Source organism: Octodon degus, unplaced genomic scaffold (assembly GCF_000260255.1).
Source record: "Octodon degus isolate 3935 unplaced genomic scaffold, OctDeg1.0 scaffold00140, whole genome shotgun sequence".
NCBI classification, from domain to species: Eukaryota; Metazoa; Chordata; class Mammalia; order Rodentia; family Octodontidae; genus Octodon; species Octodon degus.
This window is the reverse complement of record NW_004524716.1, coordinates 4,326,125-4,332,801: the sequence shown is the minus strand read 5'-3', so window position 1 is coordinate 4,332,801 and position 6,677 is coordinate 4,326,125. Positions and strand designations below refer to the sequence as shown.

General features: G+C 44.4%; 1 protein-coding gene across 3 annotated transcripts in view; it reads left to right on the top strand.

Annotated features, from left to right (window-relative positions):
* The first annotated feature begins 6,422 nt into the window (after positions 1–6,422).
* Positions 6,423–6,677, top strand: part of Hipk1 (homeodomain interacting protein kinase 1) — a 65,758-nt gene continuing 65,503 nt past the window's right edge. For 2 of the 3 annotated variants that reach the window (XM_023701792.1, XM_004641685.2), the window contains exon 1: positions 6,423–6,507. The gene's annotated coding sequence lies outside the window, so the exon portion shown is untranslated. The remainder of the gene's footprint in view (positions 6,508–6,677) is intronic. The other variant, XM_023701791.1, reaches the window with a different exon arrangement.

The following is a 6,677-nucleotide window of genomic DNA, read 5'->3' as shown; positions in this document are numbered from 1 at the left end:
CTGTAATCCCAGCATGTGGGAGGCTGAGGCAAGAGGACTGCCACAAGTTCAAGTCCAGCCTACACTACATAATGAGTTGAAGGCCAGCCTGGATTGCATAGTGAGACTGTCTCAAAACAAACAAACAAAAACCACATAACAAACACTTCCCATATAATAATCCATATTTCTTTTTTTTTCTGGACAGATTCAAAAGATCTGAAGAATGGTAAAGTCACAGAATCTAGATACAGTATACATGAATTCCTGAAAGACTTCCCAGAGCAGAACAATCCGCTCACCTTTAGCCACCCACAAGGGACTAATGACATGACAAGCAATGCAACTGACTTGTGTTAAGCCACTGAGATGCAGCAGCCATTCATTGTTTACTGATGGGGCTGGTGAGATGGCTCAGTGGTCTAAAGCACCTACTTAGAACAAGCTTAGCAAAGCACAGGGACTGCGGTTTGATCCCCCAGCACCACATGCCGGCCGGCCCCGCCCCCTGGTGGGCTGAGCTGGCCACACACACACACACACACACACACACACACACACAATAAATAGTTTAAAAAAAATTGTTTACTGATGGCCGATGGACGTGTCTGCCATGTCTAGGTGAGCTTTCTCCACCAGGAGTACTGTACAGGAGCACAGGGTGTGTGAGGTGAATAGGGAAACTGTCCGCTCCGGGTTGGCATTAATTTCCAAAGCCACAGTATCCATGAGAAAGCTATTCTGGAACTAGCACTCAGATCTCCTTTGCCCAGTTTACCATAAAAAGAACCAAGACGTCTCACAGAAATGACTGAGTCTGAGGCCTGGACAGGGAAAGTCCACGATAAACCTGGAACCTGTTGGGAGACTTGCTAAAAAAAGAAGCCAACTTGAAGAGGTACCCACTGACTAAACCTGGAAAATTCTTGCACTAAAGAAGGAGTTACAAACCACTGAAAAATAGTAATCATGTATTTACATTATTAATCAAGACAACTAAGTGACTTCCTAACTAAATAAGAGATGTGGGGGATTAGTATAGATAAGAATGTAATCCCAAACCTGGTATGGTGATGTATGTCTGTAATCCCAGCACTTGGGAGGCTGAGGCAGGAGGATTGTAAATTTGAGACCAGCCTGGGCTATAAAGTGAGCTTAAGGCCAGCCTGAACTGCATTTTGGAGACCCAAGAAAAAAGAAAAAAGTAAAGAATGTAATCCCAGCACAGGGAGTCTGAAGAAGCCCACCTGAGCAACATAGAGACCTGGTGAGAACCCACGCCAAAAAAGAGAAAGGGGAGGGGCAGGGATACAGCTCAGTGGCATAAGCGCTTGCTTGGTAAGTGCCAGATTCTGACTTCAATTCTTGGTACAAAAAAAAGGATTAGGGATGTAATTTATTTATTTAGTCTTTTTGAGACAGGTTCTTGCTGTACAGCTCAAGATGGGATTGAGCTCACAACTATCCTGCCTCAGCCTCCCAAGTGCTTGGATTATGGGCATATGCCACCACGCCCGCCACCATGTCAGGCTGGGGATATAATTTAATAGTTCAGTGGGAAAGTTTTGATTTTCAATCACCAGTACTGGGGGAAAAAAAATCAGTAGATTATAAACCTAGGGGAAGATATTTAGTGGAGAGCAGGATATTTATATGGTTGAAGGTATCTTTCCACACATTGCTTACTAATTACAAGGAAAAATTAGTAAATATCCTGTGCAGAAATCAGAGAAGTTGGCCAGTTCATCAAAACTGACTTTATTTATTTATTTATTTATTTATTTATTTATTGTGGAACCGGGGATTGAACTCAGGCGTTTAAGCTTGCCAGGCAAGCGCTTACTCTACTGAGCCATCTCCCCGGCCCCAAAACTGATATTATTGATGAGAGGCACATAGTCACCATGAGCTTTTAGGTACAATACGATGAGAAGGATACAAATATCATTTATGTATTATTCTGACCAGGAAGATAACCTGAGTCTAATCATGAGAAATACAAGAGAAACATAAACAACAAATCTAAAATGAGGACCATGATTTCATGGGGTTGTTGTGAGGAACACTTAAAAAAAAAAAAAACAAAACAAAAAACCAGCTGGTATGATGGTGCAGCCTGAAAAATAAAAAGTGAAAAAAGGAGCTGTGAGTGAAGCTCTGTGCAAGGGCCCTGGATCTACTGTCTGTCTGTCTGACAAATATTTATCAAAGACTAAAGGACAGTTAAATACAAAAATAAACCTAAATTAGATTTTTTTTTTTCCCAGTGTCAGGGATTGAACTGAGGACCTTGTGCTTGTCAGGCAAGCGCTTATTCTACTGAGCTATCTCCCTGGCAAATTTTTATTTTTATTTTTTAGAATTTTTATTTATTTATGTGTGTGTGTGTGTGTGTGTGTGTGTGGCCAGCTCAGCCCACCTGGGGGCGGGGCTGGCTGGCTTGTGGTGCTGGGGGATTGAACCGTGGTCCCTGTGCTTTGCTAAGCTTATTCTAAGTAGGTGCTTTAGACCACTGAGCCATCTCCCCAGCCCCGCAAATTTTTATTTTTTATATTTTTATTTTTTATGTATTTAGTACAAGGCCTACAGGGTCTCGCTACCAAGATCAGACTGATCATGATTCTCCCATTTTCAGCCTCCCAAGCACTGGGATTATAGGCCCAGTCTCAATCGCCTTCTCAGCATGCCCTGGGAGTGGAGCCAGCACAGCACTCTGGGGACTGAACCCCAGCTGCTCTGCTCTGCCTAAGCAGGGGCTTCAGTCCACTGAGCTGTCTGGCTCGCCCCTAAATTGGACTTTGTGCTCGGAGACCAAAAAAAAAAAAAAGGTAAGAAGGATATTATTAGGTAAACTGACAAAAATTGGAATACTTGGTTAGGTGTGGTGGCACACACCTGTAATCTCAGCAGTTGGGAGGCTGAGGCAGGAGTATCACTGTGAGTTGGAGACCAGCCTGAGCTACAAAATGAGCTCAAGGCCAGCCTAAACTGAAACTATCTCAAAAAGACAAAAAAAAAAAAAAAAAGGAGAATACTCATGGTAAAGAAGAATAGTATATCAATGATAGGAGACTTAGAGTTAATAACTATATATATTAGTATGTATGGAAAGATATATAGGTAGCTAATGTAAGAACATAAATGATAAAAAGAAAAAAGGATAAAATGCTGCTGAATCTAAGTAAAAGGATGTATTGTAATCTCTTTGTTATTCTTATTTTAAAAATTGGATACAGGGTCTCACTATGCAATTCAGACTTGTAGTGATCCTTCTGTCTCAGCCTCCCCAATGCTGGGATTAAGGTATGCGCCACCATGCCTGGTTTTAGGGCTGGCCTGGTACCCCTGGAGTTCTTGGGCCAGCACAGTATAGGGTACTGGGGATCAAATTTGGGTGCTTGTGCTTGCCAGAAAGTACTTAGCCCACTGAGCTATCTCAGCCCTCTTTATTATTCATATATATATATATATATACATGCACATTTTTTTATATACATACCATACTTAAACACAAAATATATAGTACACATACATATCTGTGATATATATATATATACACATTTTTTTTTTCTTTTTGAGATAGGGTCTTGCTCTGCAATTCAAGCTGGCCTTGAACTTACTTTGTAGCCCAGGCTTGTCTTGCACTCACAACGATCATCCTGCCTCAGCCTCCCTAGTGCTAGGTTTACAGGCATGTGGCACCACACCTAGCCACATTAATTCTATCTTCTGAGCCTTTTCTTAGAAATACTGGGGATCAAATTCAGGACCTTACCAGGCAGGCACTGAAGCCACTGAGCTATCTCCCCAGCCTTCTTAACTTTTCTGTATGTTTGAAATTATTTCCAAATAAAGTTTTCTTAAAAACAAAACAACCCCAACAGAAAGTTTTCCGGGATTTAGGTTTCAGAAATCATTGAGGTTTCCTTTCAGTTGCTTCAAGGGATTTTTCCAGGTTCTGCTTCCTGTTTTTTAGTTCAGACCTTCAATTTCATCTGGTTTTGTCAGTTTTGCAATCTGTTGACTTCTTATTTTTTCTTCCTAGCCCCCTGGATTCACTACTTGTCTGGATAATTTGTCTAGGTTTTTTTATTTAGCTTTTCACGAGACATTCCCTCTGGTCAGGTTCTCCCTTCTGGGCTTAAGCAGGGAAGCTCCTAAGCAAGTACTGAGTCCTGGCTCTAGACCCTGGAGGGACATCATATCCTGTGTGAGGCCTGAATGATTTCACTACTTAGAGCCTCATCTCCTTTCCCAGATGCCCTGACTGTTTGTGAGGAATTAATTCACCTATCTGTCCTTTCTCTCCATGTTTCCTATTTGATTAAGCCCTCATCTCACTCCTCTAATTAGATTCCCTCGCTCCAGTCTTGATCATTCCAGCCAGCTGGCTTCCTCACCATCCCCAGTTCTCTCATATTAACTGATTAAATCTCTTCAAGCCCTTCATTATCTTTCAAAATCTGACTCTACCTACCTTACTAATTCCACATCTTCCTTTTTTTCTGTTGAGCTGTAAGCTCCTTCGGGGCATTTTTTTTTCTTCTTCTTAGCTACTCTATAGATGTTTGTTGAATGGACAAACAGCCTCCAGATACATTAAATAAGCATCTTTGACCATACCAAATACTACTCCAGTGATATTTTCTGACTCCTTCATTCAAGTCATGGATCTGCACGTATTTTTTCCTCATTAGACTGTAAGCTTTCTGAAGGAAAAGACCACATCTTCTTGAGTTTTCGTCCGATCCAGTGCCTTTGACGTAGAGCAGGTATACAAGCAATTTCCTGGATGAAGGAATGACCATAGAATAGAGAAAATATTAGGCTTTAAATTCCCTATATAATGAGACAGACTGAGGAAACAACTTAAGAACAATGAAAATAGAGATCAACAAGTATAAATAAGTAAGTAATCTAAGTAATCAGATGAAAACAGAGTTAGAACATTGTGGAAGTTAAGCCCGGAAGGCTTTCTCAAAGTAAGTTTTGAGATGTTTGAAAGAGGAAAGGGACGTAACTTGGGTGAGAGATCTGAAGCATGCTGCAGAATTAGGCTGAACCAAAGCACGTGAAGCAATTAAATATTTGCAATTTGCTTTTTGTGCAGGACCTGTTCAATCCCAGACCTCAAGTCCCTGCCTTTTCCCTGGCTCATCAGGCAGGCACCTCCTCTTTCACTTTTCATGTCTTGATGCTTTCCGGGTCAGCCCAGTGTGGGGACTTTTTGTTCTCTAAACAGCAAGAAGGAAGTTTCTGTGAAAATAAGCAAACAAACTGCCCTGCGGGACTGAACACTTTTGCTAACCCGGGTCCTCTAGGGAAATAAAACTTCCCTGTTCCCAATAACATGGAACTGCTCCCAGTGTTGTCAAGCCAGAGAGAAACCCAAATGACTTCCCTTAAAAGGTACTGCAGCATAGTTTATAAAACTCTGTCTTTGTGAGATGGGGATCCAAGGAAATCAAGGACATACAATGGCTGAGATTTGAGAAGCAGAGACGGTTGGCAGAATTGTCTTGGCCATATCTGGCACCCTCATCTTTGCAGCTGCAAATATTCGTGGTGCCTGACAGTCACCTTCTAGGGTTCATTCATTGATGCCTATAGCACTTATGGTATGGGACAAATTAATAGATGACATTAGCATCCCTAAAAATGTTGTCCACGTTAGGAATCAGAAGAACATCTTACACAACAGGAGGTATATCTGAAGTCCTAGAGAATCTCTTGATGGTGGGAAAGGGCAGCAATTCTATTAGGATAACCTAGTGCTCATTTTCTCAGAACTCAAGGTCCAACGCATTGTTTCCTGAATATCCAGCCTTAGGTCCTTCTGGTGGAGGTTAGAAAACTGTCGGCCCTTGCTCACTCCATTTTAGCACCCCCGTCTTTTTGAGACAGGGTCTCCCTACGCAGCTCAGTCTGGCTGGCCTTGAGCTTACTATATAGCCCAGGCTGGTCTCGAACTCGTAAAGATCCTCCCGCTTCAGCTTCGCGAGTGCTGGGATTATGGGAGTGTGCCACTACGCCTGGTCTCACTGCATGTTTTAAAGGGCGAGGTTCAAAACACAGCTATTCTAGCTCACCTAATGCAAATGTAAGATTCCCAAGGCGGCAAAGGGAGAGCTCCCTAAGGGAACCTTGATGTGCAGAACCCGTACGCTGATGCCACACTGCCAAGACCTCTCTGACTAGAAAACTAAACTGCGGTCGTTCCTCAGCCCTCGGGGGCTTCCCAGGTACGCACAGCTCCCCGAGAGTTGCCCAATCTCCGGGGGTGTCACACCAGACTGTGGTGATGTCACACTGGCTGGGATTTCATTTTACAGCTCGCCCGCTACAGTCACCAGTGAATCCTCGCGGGCCTGCCGCGCGGAGGGGCCGGGGGACTCGGCCCTCGCACTCGGGCCACGCTGGCTCCTCCCTGAGGCGCCCCTATCCCCAAGGCCACTGGGAGTATGCGGTGGCCCTAACCCACCCGCCTTTCCGCACTTCCGCCTCAGTAGGTGTCATGGCGCGAGGCGGGTGAGTGGTTCCGGCGGGGCGGGGCTGGCCGGATGGAGGCGGTCGCTCGGGGCTCCGCTCGTCGGGTCTGGCGACAACGGCGGCTGCGGAGTGAGGGGCCCGGCTGTGGCCCCGGACGGCGGCGGGAGGCCGAGGAGCGAGCGTGCGGGGCTGAGGCGGCGGCGGCGGCG